Here is a 20,953-nt window from a genome sequence, read left to right as displayed (position 1 = left end):
CTCCATTTTATTTTTTTTAAACCCACATTTTCTTTATTCAGTGTCCAGTTGATGGGCAATTGGGCTGTTTCCAAGTATTAGCTATTTAAAAACTGTGGTGCTATGAACATGGGTGCACATATATCACTATGGTATGATTCTTTTAATTCTTTTGGGAAGACACCCAGCAGAGGGATGACTGGGTCAAATGGAACCTCTAGTCCTCGTTCTTTGAGGTATCTCCGTATTGATCTCCACAGTGGTTGCACCAGTCTGCACTCCCACCAACAATGGAGAAGGCTTCATTTCTCCCCACAACCCTGCCAACATGTGTTATTGTGTGATTTCTTGATAGCAGCCATTCTTTGTGGGGTGAGGTGGAATCTCAGTGTTGTTTTCATCTGCATCTCTCAAATGACCAGTGATGTGGAACACTGTTTCATACATTTATTTGCTACTTTCACTTCTTTGAGAAATGTCTGTTTATTTCAGATGTCCGTTTTTGAATTGGGACTTTATATTTGGGGGGGCCGGATTTTTTTTTTAGTTATTTATATATTCTAGATAATAGTCCTTTGTCTGAGGAGCAGCTGGTAAAATTTTTTTCCCATATTGTTGGTTGTCTCTTAGCTATGTTGGTGGTTTCTGTTGCAGTGCAGAAGCTTTTTAATAAGATGAGATCCCAGTTGTTGATTCTTTGTGCTAGTTCCTGTGCTACTGAAGATTTGTTCATAAACTCTGTTCCTACACTAATGTCTTCAACAGTTCCTCCTAATTTATCTTGCAGAAAGTTTAGTGTTTCTGTTTTAATATTTAGATCTTTAATCCACTTAGATTTTAGTTTAGTACACGGTGAAAGATAGGGGTCAACTTTTAATCTTTGGCAAGTTGAAATCCAGTTTTTCCAACACCATTTATTAAAGAGGCTATCTTTTCTCCAGTGAGGATGGATGGCTCCTTTGTCAAAGATGAGGTAGCTGAGTATGCCTGGAGTTGTTTCTGTATCTTCCAATCTATTCTACTGATCCTCAGGTCTTTTTCTTCACCAGTAATATGCTGTTTTATCACACTGATTTTGTAGTATAGTTTCAAGTTGGGGATTGTGGTACCCACTGTCATGTCTCTGTTGCTCAGAATTTCTTCTACTATTGTAGGTCTCTTCTGGCTCCAAATGAATTTTTGGATTATTTCCTCTAGTTCTGTGAAATACACTGTTGGAATTTAATTGGAATTGTATTGAATCTGTATAGAAATTTTGGTAGTCTGGCCATTTTCACTATGTTGATTCTTCCTACCCAGGAGCAAGGGATATCTTTCCATTTTCTTATATCCTCTTAGATCTCTTTTTTCAGAGTGTTGTAATCTTCACTGTAGAGGTCTTTTGCTTCTTTCATTATATTGATTCTTAGATACTTCATTTCTTGGATGCTAATATGAAAAGAATTGTTTCCCTAATTTCTCTATCACGGAGTAGTGGCAGTAGTTCTTCTCTAAATGTCTTGTGAAATTCAGCACTGACTCTATCAGGACCTGGTCTTTTCTTCATTGGTAAACTTTTAATTACATTTTCAATTTCACTGATTGTAATTGGGATGTTTAGAATTTTTTATCTTCTTCATTCAACTTTGGTAATTCATAAGTATCTAGAAATTTGTCTATTTCTTCTGTGTTTTCCATTTTATTAGAATACAGGTTTCTCAAAGTAGGTTTTGATGATCCTCTGGATTTCTGACGGATCTATTGTGACTTCACCTTTTTTGTTCCTAATTGCATTAGGATTTTTTTTCCTTTTTTGACAATGTTGGCTAAGAGTTTATTGACTTTATTTATTCTTTTGAAAAACCAACTCTTCAATTCATTGATTTTTTTGTATCATTTTCTTAGTTTCTATTGCACTGATTTCTGCTCTGATCTTCCTAATTTCCTCCTTGTACAATCTTTGGGTTTTTCTTGCTCTTCTTTTTTTTAAGAGTTCAAGATTCACCATTAGGTTGTTTACTTGAGCTCACTGTGTTTTCCTAGTGTGGGCATTCACTGCTATGAATTTTCCACATAGAACTGCTTTCATTGTGTCCCATAGATTACTGTGTTGTATCGGCATTATCATTTATTTGTAAAAACTGAATAATTTCTTCTTTAATTTCTTCTGTGACCCTTTCATTGTTCAGGAGAGTATTGTTCAATTTTTATGTGTTTGTGAAGTTCTTATGGTTTCTTATGCTATCATTCTCCAGCTTAATTACACTATGGTCTGATAATACACATGGGATAATTTTGATTTCTTTACATTTATTTAAACCCATTCTATGAGCTAGTATGTGGTCTATTTTGGAGAATGACCCATGTGCAGCCAAAAAGAATGTATATTCTGATTTTTCTGGGTGGGAAACTCTATAGATGTCTATTAAGTCTGTATGTTCAGAAGCTTGGTTCAGTTCTAGTATTTCACTGTTGATTTTTTTGTCTAGATGATCTGTCTATTTGTGATAGTGGTGGATTTAGGTCCCCCACTACAATTGTATTAGTGCTTATATAGCTTTTCATGTTCCTTAAAATTTCTTTTATATATTTGGGGTCATTAATATTTGGTGCATATATATTTATGATTGTCATCTCTTCCTCTTGAATTGTTCCCTTTTCAAGGATGTAGTGTCCTTCTTTGTCTCTCTTAATCAGTTTTGCTTTGAAATTTACTTTGTCTGCAAATAAGATAGTTACCCCCACTTTTTTCTGGGCTCATGTCACATGGAGAACTGTTTTCCATCCTTTCACTTTTAGTCTATTGGTTTCTTTTTGCACTAGGTGTGTTTGTTATATACAACATATTATTGGATTTTACTTCTTAATCCATTTCTGCCAGTCTATTTCTTTTAACTGGTGAATTGAGGCCACTGACATTGATGTTTATGACTGCCATGTATTGACTTATCATTGTCATGTTATTGTCCTGTTGTTAGCTCTTTGTAATTTTTTCCCCTCTCCCTTTAGTTTCTTGCCTTGACTAACTGATTTGCTCTGTTGGGCCTTATTGTGTTGTGATCTTCATTGTCTTTTTCTCAGATATTGTTTATAATTGTTTGGAGTGCTGGTTTGGTATTCATGAAGTTTCTCAGGTGTTCTTTGTCACGGAAGTATCTTATTTCCCCATCCATTTTGAAAGAGAGTTTTTCAGGATACATCAGTCTAGGTTGGAGTTTTTTTTCTTTTATGGATTGTAATACCTCACTCCAGGCTCTCCTAGACATGAGGGTTTGTGTTGAAAAGTCTGCTGTGGTTCTGATGGGCTTTCCTTTGCATGCTGTTTGTTTCTTTCCTCTAACTGCTTGTAGTATTTTGTTCTTCTGTTGGGTTTCTGGGATCTTGACTATTATACGTCTAGGTGTAGATTTTTTTTTTAATCACAGCTATATGCCTCACTTATTTGTATGTGAAATTCTTTTACTCTGTTTGGGAAATTTTCTGTCATTAATTCTGTGAACAGCTTTTTTAAGTCATTTGTATTTTCTCCTGCTACTTCATGGATTCCTATCAAGTCTAGGTTATTCTTAGGTAATTCTTTTTGCATCATCTAGCAGTTGTTGGATTGATTTCTCATGATCCCTTACTGTTTTTTAAGAGATCTCTCTTTTCACAGTAACTGACTGCAATCCTGTCTTCTATATCTGAAATTCTATCTTCACATTCATTTATCCTGTTGTGAAAACTTTCAATAGAATTTTTAATCTCCTGGATATCTATTTGAATCTGCTTCATGTATCCCATTTCTTTCCTATGTTGGGCATCCATGGTTCCCATTTCTTTCCTATACTGGGCCCTCATGCCTTCTACCATGGTCCTGAGCTCATCTAGTTTTTCATCAGTTTCTGTTTTAGAGTCTCTAATCATGTCTTTCATTATGCTCACCATCTCTGTAGTTATCTGGAAAATTATTTCTCTTTTGAATTTTCTAGAGCCTGATTGATCTGTTTTGTTACTTCTCATGCTATGAGTTCAGGGTGTCCTGGTGGTTGATTGTCAGACTTTTCTACCTCATTTCCCCTAGAATTTGCCATTGGTGAACTGGAATTCTGTCTTTGTGTCTTGCTTAAGTGTTTTCTCATTTTCATTTTTGTTGTTGGGCTGTCCTTGGTTTAATTCCTGAGCTAGTACTTTGATCTTCCTGATGTATCTGCTCTTTAGCTTTTGAGTCTCTAACTACTCATAGATACTCTCATTTTCATAATATCAGAAAGGACAACTCATTAAATCAATCACAACCCTTTAGCCCAGTTGATACAATCAGCAACACAATAGCATCAAGCACAGCTTTAAAATTATCCATTTGTGGTAGTTATTAAGCTATTACCTTTAAACTATGTGAATTAAATCAAAATTGAGGACCAGCCCAAGATATGTTTATAATGAATAAACTCTTCAGTATAGCAACTTTACCCTTTAGGATGGGGACTTAGATGGAGTTAGGAGTAGAGGAATAGAAAGGTATAAGAATTAGAGATGGTTTCAAGAGAAGGCAGAGGATGACCACACCAACCTTAAGAAACTGTTGAAGACAAGAGGGAAAAACGGTACAAGAACAAAAGCAAGAATAGAACAACTTAATAGTAATAGGGACTCACTTTCCTTTGAAACTAATAACCATGAAGTGAAGGAAAAAAAGAAAAGAAAAGAAAGAGAAAAAAAGGAAGAAATCTGAATTAGGGCAGGAACAGGAACAAAAAGGGAGATGAAGAATAAAACAGGGATCCAGGCATGGTGGCACATGCCTGTAATCCCAGCACTTGGAAGGCTGAGGCAGGAGGATTGCTGTGAGTTTGAGACCAGCCTGGGCTACATAGTGAGTTCCAGGTCAGTTTCAACTACATAGTGAGACCCTGTCTCAAAAAAACAAAACAAAGGGGAGGAGGAGGTGAAGGGAGGGCAGGGGTAAGGGGAAAAAATGAGAGTCAAGACTTGTCATGTAGAGGTACAAGATCCCAACAATGAATTTAACTGTACTGTATCCCTAAAATGTACCAATAAACTCAATTAAAGCTGAAAAACAAAACAAAACAAAAAGAATAACATGGGGGAGCGAGAGACTTAGTGGGGAAAAGAAGACAGAAAACAGAAAGAATTTTCAGAATGGAATAAGGAAAAGAAAGAAGAAAAAGAATTTGAAGAGACTCCTTGAGGGTATATCTCTGCTGTCACAATAGACAATGCGAGCAGCAATGTGCAGAACTAAGTCATTTGTCTCAGCTAGCCAATGGGAAACCCCTGAGATCCAGGCTGAATTTGGGCTGCAAGGCCCAAATTGCGCTCCCTGACTTCCTGCAGGGTTGAACTCTGCAAAATTCTACTACAGATTTCCTCTGCCCTTTCTTTGAAGATAGTCAAAATTCTGATGGAAGGTGGTGATCCCTCCAACTTACCAACTATGGAGGTCTGATGTGCCATTATCACAGTTGTTCACTTCCATTCTATCTTAGAGATCTCAGTAAAATGACCTTTATGACCACCTGTGGATCCAAGAACTGGCATAATCAGAAGGCCTTAGAGCACAAGGGGAGGGGGATTGTTGCAGAGGCACCCAAGCAGCCAACCAGTCCTCACCAGTCCACTGGATCAATAAAGGTTTAACATTGCATTCTAAAGTTGACTAAGAATTACATTTCTAATATTTAAATTCAAATATTAAATTTAATACTCAAATACTACTAAAAGAATTTTCCCAAAAGCTGGTGCACTTAGGTCTGAGAAACTACTGGACACAACTGCAACTCTGTGGCTCAAAACACAGCTCTGGTCTTCTCCACTGCTGATTAGTTTCTCCAGTGTTCCCCATTGCTTTATTTTACTCCACCCAAAAAAATTTACTAAAATTTACTAAAAATTATATATACATATTCATTAAATTGGCTACAATTAAAAGGTTAAGTTTTTTGTGTCTAAACAGTAACTTTCTTAAGATATTAAAATGCTTTTGGTTTAACATATCAAAACAAGTTTGAAAAACAAAGGTATTATATTTTACTAAGAAAATCTCGTGTTTTTTGGGGGGTGAACCGGGAACATGGTGCCACCTAGTTAAACCCCCAGCCCACTAAGATAGTTTCTTGTGTTTTTCATTGTTAGGCTTGTTGCTACTTAATGAAATGACTTTTAAAACTTAGATTGTTTAAATATTGACTTGTAAAATGTTTTTAATAATCAACCTCTTATTGGTTACATAAACTACTTCTATCTAATATATGAATACATATATGACTAGAGATGTATATACATCTGGACTAAATATTCTGCAAAACTATGATTAAAGTTAAATTTAATACATGTAAATTAAAAATAAGTACTCTTTACAATATACATCACATCTACACTTACATATATAAGATTATCAAAATTTTTGAAACCTCTTTAAATTAGTTTTGCATTTAAAACTTTATCTACAGCTATTGGCTTTGACTAAACAAATGTTTTGTTATTGTAAAAAAGTTATAAACATATTAAGGGCAACAAATCTATTTGAGGTCAGTAACAGTTTTGCCTAAACTTATAAAAACCTCTAAGGTAGTCCATTTATACATGTCAATACAGTTACATCATATAACCTTGTTAACAAAATCTAAATTTTTCCTTAAGAGTAAAAAAATTAAATATATGAAAAGATTTCTTTACAGCTATATGCTAGTTACTGCTAACATAGTGGTATATAAATACATTTGTGGTTCCCCACGGTATGGGCCATTTAGAATATGGAAGATGTAAAAACATCTTACAAAGGTGACCCCCAGAATAAAGTTTTTTATGACAATGGACATTTTCAGGTTTATGTACATACGATTTTATGCAATTGTGTTATGATAATTAAATGTGCCTCAACAATATGTAGCCCAGGCAATGTCACTAAAAAGATTAAAAGGGGAGAGGAGGAGGGGCGAAGGAAGGGCAGGGACAAGGGGAAAAAATGAGAACCAAGACCTGTCATGGAAAGGTACAAGATCCCAATGATGAATGTAACTGTACTGTGTACCTAAAATGTACCAATAAACAATGAGGAAAAGAAAATAAAAAGATTAAAGATCAGGCATTAGTAAACTCTAAAGTAAGTCTCTTAAAAAAGAACATTCTAGGGCCGGGGATTTAGCTCAGTGGTTCGGTGGCCTGCCTTGCAAGCGCAAGGACCCAAGTTCAATCCCCGGAAAAAAAAAAAAAAAAAAAAAAAAAAAGAGCATTCTACATAAAAGACAATTTGTTTAAAAAAATTATCTGGCCACACTTTATATTTCAATGTGTTTAATATTCAGATAAGGTTATCATAGTTAAATCTATTTCTTCCAATTCAGTACTGATTGTCACAGTTCATGACCATGTCATGGCACAAAGAATAAAAGATTACTCAGAGTCAATGTACAATTCCAACTCCAAGAAGGCCTAGAGACCTGCCCTTAACCAAGACTGGACAGCATGAGTCTCATAAAAACAGCCCCAAACTGAACCTTCTGTGACTTTTTATTAAGAAGACCAGGAAGTAAGGCTAAAGGGCAAAAGAAGGTTTATGTATGAATTCATTTAGGGGACAGTGGAAGGTGAGGGAGGTCTGTTACATGACTGACAGGCCAATCTGAGTACTAAATCACAGCACGGGAAGAATGAAGACCAGAGCATTCCTTAAGGCAATTTGTTTTGATCGTATTTGGACTTGTGGCCCTGTAGGCTATTTTTAAATCTCTAACCATTCATTCCAGGTGGTTTTGGGTATGTGGTTCCAAAAGTCCCTTACTTCTGCATGAGATCTCATAATATCTCTGGCCAATGTCCCCATGTATCCCCTTTTCTATTTTTTACATGTATTTAGGAAAGAGGGTTAGAGCGAAGAGAGGAAGAGGGCGGGTATTTGGCTTGGTGGAGAAAGGTCACCAAGGTTTTAGCATGCAGCATCTACTGAAATAGTATATAGAGGGCTCTTAGGACTGCAAAAATAGTAAAAAGAAAATTATTCGAATAGCTATAAGAATCCAAATGCAAAGTCTGAGGCCAGACAACCAGCTTTTGTGATTCAGCCAACAGGAGATATCATTGAGATGATCTAAAGTAACATTATGAACTTCCATTTGAAGCTTATAAACTTGGGCCTGCAGCCAGCTCTGAAGTCCAGTAATTCACTCTGTCTAGATTTATATGAAAAGCATGATGGGGAAGGCTTTGAACCCCTTCCCAAGATGCAGAATGATTACATGGAACTGGAGTGGTACATATGGAGTGATAACTCGCATCAAAGCTGAACCTACTATATGTCCAGAGAGCTTGTTGATGCTTGCTTAGCCATCTAACATCTGCCACAAAGGCATCAAGTTTTTGTTAAATTTCCCTATCAGTACAGGTTTAAGAACTCAGAAGTAGGATTTTTAAAATATCCATATATTCTGGGGACTGTTTGAATGGAAGGCTGCTGTGGCTTCAATAGTTGCCAGTATCTTCACTGCTGTAATGCCCAAACACTGCTTTTGTCTGAGATAATCAAGTGCTGGACAAGTTGTTCAAGAGCAGCATCTCTTACACCCAAGTATGTTTAAGATTGTAAGGGGGCTAGGCTTTAGCACTTATTCTAAGCACCATAGTATAAGTAACATCTAACTGAAGTATAACAGATATCCTTGGAGGAGAGGGAAGGCTCAGGGTGCCCCGGGGTGACTGAGTCAATAACAGAAAGTGTATGTATATACATGCCTAATATATCATGCCACTTACTTTTGTTATACAGTTAAACAGAAAGAGAACCAAAAGGAATCCTTTTACGTTTGCCATCTTACAATTATAGATAACATTGCTAGGAAGAGGTGTGCTGGGGTGGAAGAGATGCTGGTTTTTTGGTAGCATTTAGCCTGTATAGTACATTGTTTAATCTCCACCCACCCCCCCAGGTAGGTCTAGAGAATTTTGTTGTACAGGGTAATGGATCTGTTCTCCTTCCCCTGTTGCCCATCCCTGGCAAGGAAGTGCCATCCTCTGCATCTCTGGGATGGGGTGCTTCTCACCTGGTGATAAAACAGATGTATATCCCCTCCCCCAAGACAGCAATTCCATAGGGCCCAGCCCTTCTGTGCCTGACAAGGTCGTTACTGAAATACAATATTTTTTTACTACTGTGAAACCATCTGAGTTCCAATTTAAAAAATTTAAAGAAGAGTACTTTGTATCATTGTTCCTGTGGGTAAATTATCTCTTAACTGTTTTTCCCCTTTTTTATCAATGATTTTGTTTTAAGGAAGTCATTGGCTCTTTCTACAGTTGCTTGTCCAGTGACAGTATGAGGAAGATTAATGACATGTTTAATATGCCGTAGGGGACCACTGGCGGATGTGTCAAAGCCCAAGTGTCCGAGATGCTCGAGGGTACCTGAGAGCATACCTCTGTCATTTAGAGCAGGCACACAACAGATTTTGTTGTAGTAATAATGAAACAGCATGGATGGTCATGCACGTACCACATGGCTATGCAAGGTTATGCACCTGTTTTGTCTCACTGTGTCTCAGAAAAGCTGATAAAGACATGCAGCTCTGGAGCCCTAGGGCTGCAGCTCCAACTCATGCTCTGATGCTGCACTGATGCTGGGAATTAAAGTTTGGTTCCTGCTTTTTGGTGATAGCTGCTCTATGCATGTTCTTTTGTTTGGGAACCTCGCCTGACCAGGCTTCCCTTCAGCCTACTGTTCCCAACATATGCCAGAGTTGAGAGACGATTTTCAAAGAGTGAGAAGTATAGGTGGGACCATTGTTAATGTTAATTTGTAGTGGCAGGTCAATAGCAGAAAAATGGAAAAGCAAATGGTATTTTACATGTTTGGCAGTTTCACCTGATTGGGCAGAGATGTATATACAGCCTAAATTAGTGTCTACAGTAGCATGAAGAAATTAAAGTTTCCCAAAATGTTCACAATGAGTCACATCCATTTGCCAAATTTCATTGCCTTTTAAACCATGGCAATGGTTTAATCTTGCCTGAAGCATAGATTTTATCAATCATGGTTATCTTTGAAGGTGAATCCTTGAAGAATGTTAAGATAATAAAGCAGCATAATATTTTAGCATAACAATCATGACATTGTTATATTAGAATTATTAGGTTTTGTTATTCTCTCTGAAACATTTAACTGTTCATCTTACTATGGAATAACTTTATGGTCAGTTATCTTTATCTAATTACAAGATATTAAGTGCCATAAATTTTACCCAAATTATCTTTTAATAGAATGTTATTTAAGAATAATGTATTTGTCTATAAATGTACTTTATAGGTTATTAACTTCTAAATTTTAATTTTTAGAGTGACTTTGGAATGCAGTTTCTGGATATCTTTAAATGTTATAATTACATAATCACATTAAACACGATCATGAAAAATTATTTACACCATGTGGCTGGCTATATCATGTTGAACTGACACATACATTTTATTACAAATAGTTGAACTACAAGGTACAGCTAGGTGCTTCAGCTAAAAGAATTTATTACCATGAGTCACCAGTGTGATAAGGTTTTTTTCAGTTTTGCATCTTTGAATGCCTGTACTCTTGGAAAGCACAAATATAAAACTTAATGTATATCATGATGTTAACAATAAGTGACATCATAGCTATATAGAAATCGTTTCATATGTTTATATTCTTAAGACAAATTTTAAACACCTTTAACTGGTTTTATAAGGTGTAACTATATTTATAAGAATTAAAGACATTTTTACAGCTCTGATAAGTTTTGGAAACAATATCAACGGCCACAAATAGACTTGTTACCCAATTTAGAAGTGTATCTCATTTATACAGTGACAGAATGCTTATTTAAACAAAGCCAATAGAGGTAGATCAACTTTAAATGTCAGGATCAAATTTAAAGAGATGCCAAATTTTTATCATTTTATATGTTTAAGTTCTAAACATATATTGCATAAAATAGAGTTCCTGGCTGGGGATTTAGCTCAGTGGCATCATGACTGCCTTACAAGTGCAAGGTCTTGGGTTCAATCTTTGGTACAAAAAAAAATAGAGTACCTATTAGTTACTTTATATGTATTAAACTTGTGTAGTCTTAATTCTATAAACAACTTTAAAGCTTAGAGTCCCAGCACAGCCTGTTTTTAGATGTATATAGGCACATATACATGTCCACATATATAAGTTATGTGGTAAACTAAGATAATAGTTGTTAAACCAATCATGAATTGATTATTTAAAACATTTTACAGTTTAATATTCAAATGCTTTTTAACTTTTAAAGCTCACTTTTTAGTAACCAAAACCCTAACCATGAAAATGTGAGAAATTTATTTTAGTAAAATATAGAACTTCTGCTTTATAAATTTAGTTTTGTAAGTTTAACCAAGAGCATCTCAGTATTTTTAGAAAACCATATTGTTTTAGACATAGAAAACTTAGCCTTTCAAACATAGCCAAAAACAATTACTTTAGATAACACATCATAAAAGATAACATATATATGCATATATGAATATATATAATCTCTGAGTAAGAAAAACTTGTTATGATACACAGATAATAATAGACATTGCATTTATAAAATTTATTTTTAATATTATATGGATGAGGTAAGAACCTGGATGGAAATATGTTACCAATTGTAAGACAATTTTACTCTTACCAACAGATTTAAATTAACCTGCTGTTAAACTATATGAACTCCAAGGATTTGACATAATGTTGTGTGTGTGTTTATTTATCTACTAGCCAGCTTAAGTAGAACTTTAGAGGAAAATGTATACTTAAAAGTTAACACAGAGAAACATATTAAACCAACAGATGGACACACATACCAACACACAGAGTAATTGTCTTTAAACTAGCGTGCAATCTTAAATACATTGGTCAGGTGGAGCTACAATAATTCTTTCATAGTTTTTAGGTTTGTAACTATAAGCAGACTAGTCAGAAATTTTCCTATAGGTCATAAATTAGGAGGTCCCTCTCTCTCTCTCTCTCTCTCTCTCTCTCTCTCTCTCTCTCTCTCTTTGTTTTTTGTTTTTTGAGACAGGGTCTCACTATGTAGTTGAGATGGACCTGGAACTCACTGTGTAGTCCAGGCTGGTCTCGAACTCACAGCTATCCTCCTGCCTCAGCCTCCCAAGTGCTGGGATTACAGGCGTGCACCACCACACCCAGCTAGGAGATATCTCTTATAATGAGAATTAGAAGGAAAAAACCTCTTTACACCTATGAAACCAAAACTGTTATTAAGAAGGGATTTAGGCTGATAGTTTATCTTACTGGAATAGGCCTGTTTCTGTTTAAAATTCTTAATATATTCATAAAGCTCCATAGAGTATTTTGTTTTTATTGAACTTATCCATACAGTAAAAACCAGTCTACCCTGTGGAGCAGCATTCTAGAAGGGAGAGGGAAGTGAAGGGAGTTAATTTCCAACTCTGTCTAAGGATAGAAAGGCTAATAAATTTGGAACAAAACATTTACATTTATGTGTTGAGAGTCTGAGAGTCAAATCCAGACCAGTTTTTAAGAATATGGCCAAGAGATAAAAGCAGTCTCTGGAAGGATCTCAGGAAGAGGGAAACCCAGCCCTGGAATGCAGCAGCCATAGAAAAGAGAACCATCTTGAACCACAAGAAACAAATCCCAACCAAATCAAAGGCAGAAAGACAATCAAAACCAAAAGATTTCTCAGGGCAGAATGCCAGTCCTTGGTAAAATATGTCTCCAAAGAAAAAAGCTATGATTGATTTCAATCACATTGTCAAGAATAAAATTAAATCACTAATCAAAGAAACTGAATGACCTTTTTCTAACTTTCTGAGAGAGAAAAAGATAGCAAAAAATTATAGGACATATTGGAGTTGCTCCTTTAACCTTTAGAGTTTGGGGCTCATGTATGTGTGTGCTTGAGCTTTTGCAAAAAATAATGATGAGGGTTACTTTATCCTAATAAATTTGTCCCAGTTTAGCATAATTTGGGGGCTTGACTTTTGTTCTCTTTATCTTTCTTTCCTTTTTTTTACTTTTCTTTTTTTTAATTGAGTTTATTGGTACATTTTAGGTATACAGTACAGTTACATTCATTATTGGGATCTTGTACATTTACATGACAGGTCTTGGTTCTCATTTTTTCCCCTTGTCCCTCCCTTCTTTCCTTTATTTCTATTTGTTTTCCTTTTCTTCTTGTTTTCCCCTATTTTTCTTTTCCTATTATTTTCTTGTTTTTATTTTCTTTTTCTTTTCTATTTTTTTTTTGTAAAACAAGTCCAATTGTCATATAGTATTATAATATTAGAGCCTCCCACTCTGGCCATTTCTCATTGTCCCCTAGGGGGTCAGAGGCATATGGGGGATTTCAGAGCAAGCTGAGGGAGAATGAGGAAGCCTTTTTAGAGGAACTTCCTTTGCTTGATTAGATCAAATAATGACCCCACAAAGATGCCACACAGCAAAGTGCTCAGCTCTTATAGGACATAATGACTGCCTCAATTTTTGTCCCACATGTGCCCAGTACTCCATCTCTAGAGTACCCTCCAGAGGAAACAATGGACATTGTTGCCAAATAACTATCAATAGTTCAATAAGTTGAGGTTTAGAAACTTTACATCCAGATATATTTAAGTGACATTACAAATGTTGCTTAAGTTGCTTTTCCTCTTTGGATAAAATTTGATCTATATCATATGAATGAAAGTAAAAGAGCAGAACAAAAAGAACAATCAAACTACCTCTGCTCACTTAGCAGTTGGAGTGTTTAGAGCCTCTGGGCTGATAATCCTAACCTGCAACCTTACCAAGACATGCCAGGAAATTCTATAGCCAACTTTGTCCCCTTACCAGATTGAAGAGTCAGATGCATCCTTAAATTTGTTGCTGCATTTTCTAGCTCTTCCATAGAGATTTGAAGCTTTATCTAATTGTTACTCTATAGAGGAGATATCCACCATGATATTCCAAATATACTAGAAAAGGGCAATTGTCCACAAATTCAGCATGTGCCATTGTTAATATTTTTGACATAGCTAGTGAGACAGTTAATCAAAATATTTTAGCACCATAAATCAGAGGTTCAATTAGACTGTCAGCAAGGACGGTACAGCATGTGGAGATCACTTTTTATATCTAGCCTGGCTTTTAGTTTATTTCTTCTGGGGTTTTTGTTGTTGTTGTTGTTGTTGTTGTTGTTTTGATTTGATTTTTGAGACAGGGTCATACTCTGTAATTCAGGTTGACCTTGAACTCACTACATAGCCCAAGCTGGTTTTAAACTCACAGCAATCCTCCTACCTCATTTTCCCAAATGCTAGGATTACAGGCATGTACCACACATAAGAGACAGGCAGATGGATAAATATTAAATTAAAGCTAGGCTACCATCCCCACACTACAGAATGTTAAGAGATAACGAGAATAACGTTTTACAGAGAAAATTTGAGATCAAGAGCCACATAGCATGACAATCTCCATGTTGACTGGGGTTCTTTTTCATTTATTTTATAATTTTTCTTCACTAAAACTTTGAATGGGTAAATTTTTAAAGTGGGAAGAAGACAATCCCCCCACAACAGGGGGTATGTGTTTCTCATATAAGATGATTTCCCCACCTTTATCATTTTTATAGACAGACGTGCATTTTTATCGGCTCAAAGTGAGATATTTACTAGATGGAAAGAAGAGAAAAGCTTATTGCAACCTGTTATGGTCTTTCTCTTGATCTCTCTTATATTTAGCAGAAAAGTGCCTCTTAAAAAAATAAAAATAATGCAAAAACCTAATTCAAAACTGGCCAACTGAAATGAACAGACATTTCTCAGATGAAGTAAAAGCAGCAAATAAATATATGAAAAAATATTCAACATCACTGGTCATTTGAGAGATGCAGATAAAAACAACACTGAGATTCTACCTCACTCCAGAAAGAATGGCTGCTATCAAGAAATCAACCAATAACAAATGCTGGTGGGGCTGTGAGGAGAAAGGAATCCTTCTCTATTGTTGTTGGAAGTACAAACTGGTACAACCACTGTGGGAATCAGTATGGAGATTCCTCCAATAACTAGGATTAGAGGTTCCATTTGACTCTGCTATCCTTCTGCTGGATATCTTTCCAAAAAAATTAAAAGAATAATATCACAGGGATATATGTGCACCCATGTTTATAGTGGCACAATTTTTAATGGCTAAAACTTGGAAACAGCCCAAATGCCCATCAGCTGGAGACTGAATAAAGATGTGTTTTTTCTATAAAATGGAATACTACTCAACCACGAAGAATGAGAAACTATAAACATTTATAGCTAAATGGATGCACTTTGAGGCCATACTCTTAAGTGAAATAAATAGGACATGCTTGAGTAAATACAAAATAATTTCAACAGCTTTTAATATTCTGTCTTGTGCTTGATTTCTAGAATCTTGGTTATTATATATCTTAGTGTAGATTTATTTTGGTCATGGATAAATTGGAGTTCTATATACCTCATTTCCCTATACATCAAATTATTTTTCCATGTTTGGGAATTTTTCTGCCATTACTTCTTTGTACATGTTTTTTTATGTTGTTCACAATGACTCCTGCTGTTTCATTGACTCTGATCAACCTTATTTTTTTCTTTTTTGCATCATCTTGCAGCTTTTGGTTTGATTTTTAATGGCTGCTTGCTATTTTTCAGCGATCTCTATTTTCTTGATAGCTAACTGCAATCCTGTCTTCTAGATCTGATACTCTGTCTCCACCTTGGTTCATATGGCTTTACAAATTTTCAATGAAATTTTTAATCTCCTGGATATCTGAATTTATTTCATGGATTCCCTTTCTTTCCTATGTTGGGCATTCATGATTTCCATCATTCAGGTGGGTGGCTTCTGATTTCCTCTATTTCCTTGTACCCTGGATTTATCCTGGGTGGACAGGAGGTCTAGGGTTGCATTTTGCTTATGTATATTGTAATTTTCTATTTCTTTATCTTAATTTGATTTCTGTGTTGTTGCTTGTACATTCCTCTTTACCACTAGTGTTGAGGTTTCCTTAGAAAACTTCTGTTCCTCAGAAATGTCTTCTAGGTATAGCTGTCTCTTGGTCTTTGCATCTGTTCCAAGATCTTATCTTCCCAATTTATTAGGGGTGAGAAGCAGCTATCACTCAGTCTAGGTCTGCACTCAGTCCTTTGGTATTGCACTATGGTGATGGTTGTGATCCCAGACAATCATGTTCCTAATTTATGAGAGAGAACAACTGATTATAACAGGTCTTATATCCTTGATAAAGTAGTACAATTAGCAGTATAAATAGCATTTTACACAGCCTAGCAACTGACAGTCTGTTGTCAAAGACCATTCTACATAAATTTGGGGGGAAATATAATTTCCTAATTAAAGTATGACTATAGCTGTCTAAGGCCCAATGTCATCTTGCCTGAGAGCTGGCTATGGCATGTGGAAACATAACTCCATTTGGCCTCTAGTCATAAATTGAGGCATCAATGGTCCCATAATACTGTGATGCTCAAGGGAAAGTGTACATCAGCTGAACACATTCTGGTTCTTTGAGAACTGAGTAGTAATTTTAAAAAGAGAAATGTTTCACCTGGGAGAAAGACAATTTTTTATTAGCCTGCTATCTTGGCCCACCTACTATTGTAAGAATGCTATCCCTACCACTTTCATCAATATAAGATCCTCATGACCTAACATCTTCATCAGCATAAGATCCTCATCAACAGGATTCTGCCACCCCCTAAGTCATCTGATATTCCTTCCACTTACTGTGTGTGCTCAATAAATAATTACTAGCTTGGAGTGTCTTTGTGACCACTCTGAGGCACTGACCTTCTGCCCCCCATATAATTTGAAATTATTCAAGTCTGTATTTTAAAATTTTTCTTTAGCCTTTGCTGCCCCATTTCTAGGCAGTCAGAAGACTGATCACCCTTAAATAAACTTTGATCCCTATTAGTTTGGTAACTACTGGAGACCCGTGTAGTCAGATCCCAGTACCCACCTTCCCAGTATATGACACAGCCCTGAGGAAAAAATGCACTAAAAGACAGAAGTAGGAGAAAAAACAGGGTTCCAGGATGATCAATGCTGGTACAACAGCAAAGGCCCTGGACAGTCCCAGGAACTGATTTTTTTTGGCAATCAATTGGATTAAAGGTGATCTATGAGTAGTTTCTATGGAAATTAATGTAAACAAGCTTCATAAATGACAAGACAAAGAATTCTCAAATTAGAAACAGAATAGACAAAATATTGTAATTAGAACATTATCTTTCTATTCAGAAGGTTTAGTTGTGGGAACAGAATTTGGGTGTGAGTTACTCTGACCTTAGCATGTAGGCTTCAGCCAGACTCACTTCTCAAAACAAGCCAATTATAGAGTTAACTCTTTACAACTTGCTTTGGGCATAATCAATATTAGTATTCTTCACATACCTTTAACCATATGAGCAAGGTCTGTATAACAAAATTGAACATACACCAGGAACTTGTATGAAATGAGTTTCCCTTTGGTAGAGTGATTTTATCCTACAGGTGAGAAATTGAAGAGGAATAGGGAACAGAAAACAGAGATAAGCTAAGAGAAGTATAGTAGAAACAAGGCTGGAGGGCAAAGGATGAACACCCAAGCCTTGTGAAACTGGAGAAGAGGGCAGGAGAGAAAGCATGAAGGAGTACGCAAAAGAACATTGAAGTGAACCAGAAGGACCAGAGACACTATTCACTCACATGAAAACATCATAAAATCGAGAGAGAGATTTGAGGAAAGAGAGAAAGGTGAATAGAACAGAAGGAGTATAAATGTATAAAACCTAAACAACCTTTAAAAAAGAAGAAAAAAATCAAAATTCAACTGAACCAAAAACAAATTAAGCAAACAAGAAAAAAGAAAGAAAATAAAGTAGTAAAATTTCTGTGACATTCACAGTTCTGTGTTAGTGTCCAAGATACAACCAATAAATGAACTGTTCAGCCTGACCAAGCCTGCGCTAAGATCAATGCTGGATGGGTGGCTGTTTCTGGCTTTAGGAGGTGAGATCTGGGGCCCTTTCTGGCCAGCAGACTTCGAGATATCTCCCAGACTGCTTGCACATCTCCCCACTGTGACCATTTTATGTTGCTCTCCAAGCTGTTGTGGCAAACTCAGCTGTAGCCAACTTTAGTCTATTCCCAGGTCTGCTCAGTTGGCCTCTCCTGAATCTTGCATGGGCTTAACTGTTCCACAGCTTTGCTTACTGTCATGCTTAGCTATAGGGGAAAGGAAGAGTGGGTACCTTTGTTCTGCCACTGGCTAGGATCATTTGCTTGTTTGTGTCCATGGTCATAGTGTAGGGGGGATTTTTGCCTTCCTTCCACCAGTCAAGGCCACTTGTAGTGTCATGTCACAGAGCAGGGGTGATGCTTCCAGTCCTTTGTACTCATGGCAAGTTTCAGTGGTCTGGGATGATCCAGGGAGCAGAGTTTGGCTGTTCTTGGTCCCTATTTCTCAACATAAATTCCCTGAATCTGATAACCAACTGGCTTTCTACTGTGACTGGGTGGCTTTCCATTTCTCTCAGGGCAGAGAACCGACCCTGAGATTGTTCTGCTGTTCTGCAGTTAGAGTTCAAGCCAGAGCCTCTCTAAACACAATGGTGGCTCCACCATCTACTGCTAATCTGCACAACCCTTTCAGCCTCACTCACCACCTGTTATTCCTGGGATAATTCTCAAGGAATACTGTCTGCCATTCCCATCACAGCCTTCAACTATACAAGTATCCTTTGATCGAAGTCCAGTCTCTTGCTTCACATTGAGCAGCAAGGTTGTTTTTGCTGCATCCCTGCTGGAGCAGGTGCATAGCTGTTCCACCAAATCACATGTTATCCAGTCTGTGGCAGTAATCTATTTCTTCTGTAGCAATTTCCTATTTTCTTCTTCTCCTCTGTCAGTTCCTTCATGCTTTTCATGTGCCCTCTACATCATTTTATCCTTTTTGGTCTCCAGGCTTTTGATTTTGAGACACTAGACACTTTGTCTTGGAGAAGCTGTGCCACTGGCACTCACCACTGTACCATTTATTTGCGAATCTCCCATGTTTTACCTTTTGAGGATTATTACTCTCTATATAAACTAGATTTTAAGCACAAGGACTCGAGTTAGATCCCCAGTACCAAATAAAGGAGGGGGAAAACTAGATTTTATCTAAAATCCATTTTACATCATTTTACAAATTCATGTTTTAGTTAAAGGGGAGATCTCACAAAGGGGAGCTCTAACAACTTTTCTGACCACCAGAGCTGAGGAAGCTAAGCTGCTCTTTTCTCCTGGGCTTCCCTCAGGGACACACTTGACCAACTGGGGAACTTCCACAGATGATTGCTGATCATATTCAGTCATCTTGTTTTAAAACTCCTGACCAACACACCAAATGTCAAATCTGGGGATATACACCACTCCATGCCCCTCCTCTGCTTGAATACTCATCTAGCAGGATTCTAAGATAGTAAACATGACATCAGTAATGAATTAAAGAGGTACCATTTAAAATAAAGGAAGATGGTTTACTTGGAAAAGTGAGTGGGGGGAGATAGTCACCATGAAAGAGTAGGGAACATCAGAAAATGAACTCATGATTTTTTTTTTTGTCTTCATCTCCTTTTTATTGTTTTGCTTTGTTTTTGTTTGTTTTTTTGTTTTTTGATCAGGGATAAAACTCTGGACCTTGTGCTTGCAAGGCAGATGGAAGAACCACTGAACTAAATCCCTGGCCCTTTCCTTTATATTTTATTAGGTGATGGGGGCTGGCTACCCTGGTCTTTCATGTTCCTGACTACATCACTGTTTTGCCTCTGGATTCTTCCTGCTAAATTCTTATGTGAATTGTGTTATCTGGTGCCCTCCTACTTCTGGGTTCTCTGTCTTTCCCTTTGTCCTTCTAATTGCTAAAGTCTAACTACAGAAACAAAAGTTTCCTTTAGTAAAATTTCCTATTTCTTTAATGAAGCTTGATGAGCTCCTATTTATCCTCTTTCCTGTCTATTAACCCCTGGCTCTACAACAAGACAGACATCCTTTATCAAGCATTCCTATGCAACACAGAACTGTATTCTTAATATATCTTTCCAGTAATGAGCCAACCACACACACACCAGAGTACACAATACACATAACCATGTAAAACGTAGGCAGAGAAGCAAAATAACTAGAGGCCAATTAATAGATTTCCATGGGGCTCAATCAAAGAAAGAGAAACATTCAGCCATAAGACCACCCTGATACCATCAGTAAGTGTTGCAGACCCAAGAGAGAAGCCAGTGTGGGCCAGAGAGAAGTGGCGGAGGGCAGGTCCAGCAGGGCCCTGCCCGGACCCCAGCTTCTTGGGCCCAAAAGTCCCAGCCAAAGACCCACCTGGAAAAGAACTGCACAAGTGCACAAAGAATAGCCAGAGGCCTGCCCTAATACAATTGGTAAGTGCATGAAGAAGCACTTCTTGCGTCTAGCCAGAAGCCCACCAAGACACCAGCAACTGGGGTACACAGCACCCAGCCAAGCCACCTCCCAGACAACAGTTATGTAAGAGGGTAGGTCCTAGCCAGAGGAATGCCTAAATATCATCCAAAGTGTGAACAGGCCCCAGCTAGAACCCTGCCCAAACATAGGACAGTGCAGGATCCAGAAGACCACAACTTTGAACCCAGGAATTAGTACAGTGATGAGCAGCAGAGAAAAGGCTGCTCGATGGCTTGCTGAAAATTAAAGACCACTGGGTGAGCAAAAAGTTTCCTCAACAAAGGCACAACAGGCTACATCTGTTGAAATGAGAAGACACATAAACAAGTCTCAAAATCAGACTTCCAGATCACCTAAGGCAATGCCACATTGCAAGATGTGACAATCTGATATTCAACCACTGGACTCTCTGAACTAGTAAAGAAAGAGGACCTGGAAAAAATATAAACAGAAACAATTTCTCAGATAACAACAAAGATCATGTCCTTAGTGCATGACATG

Source organism: Fukomys damarensis, unplaced genomic scaffold (genome assembly GCF_012274545.1).
Source record: "Fukomys damarensis isolate Sample0158 unplaced genomic scaffold, DMR_v1.0_HiC HiC_scaffold_36, whole genome shotgun sequence".
In the NCBI taxonomy this organism is placed as follows: domain Eukaryota; kingdom Metazoa; phylum Chordata; class Mammalia; order Rodentia; family Bathyergidae; genus Fukomys; species Fukomys damarensis.
This window is presented reverse-complemented; position numbering follows the sequence as displayed.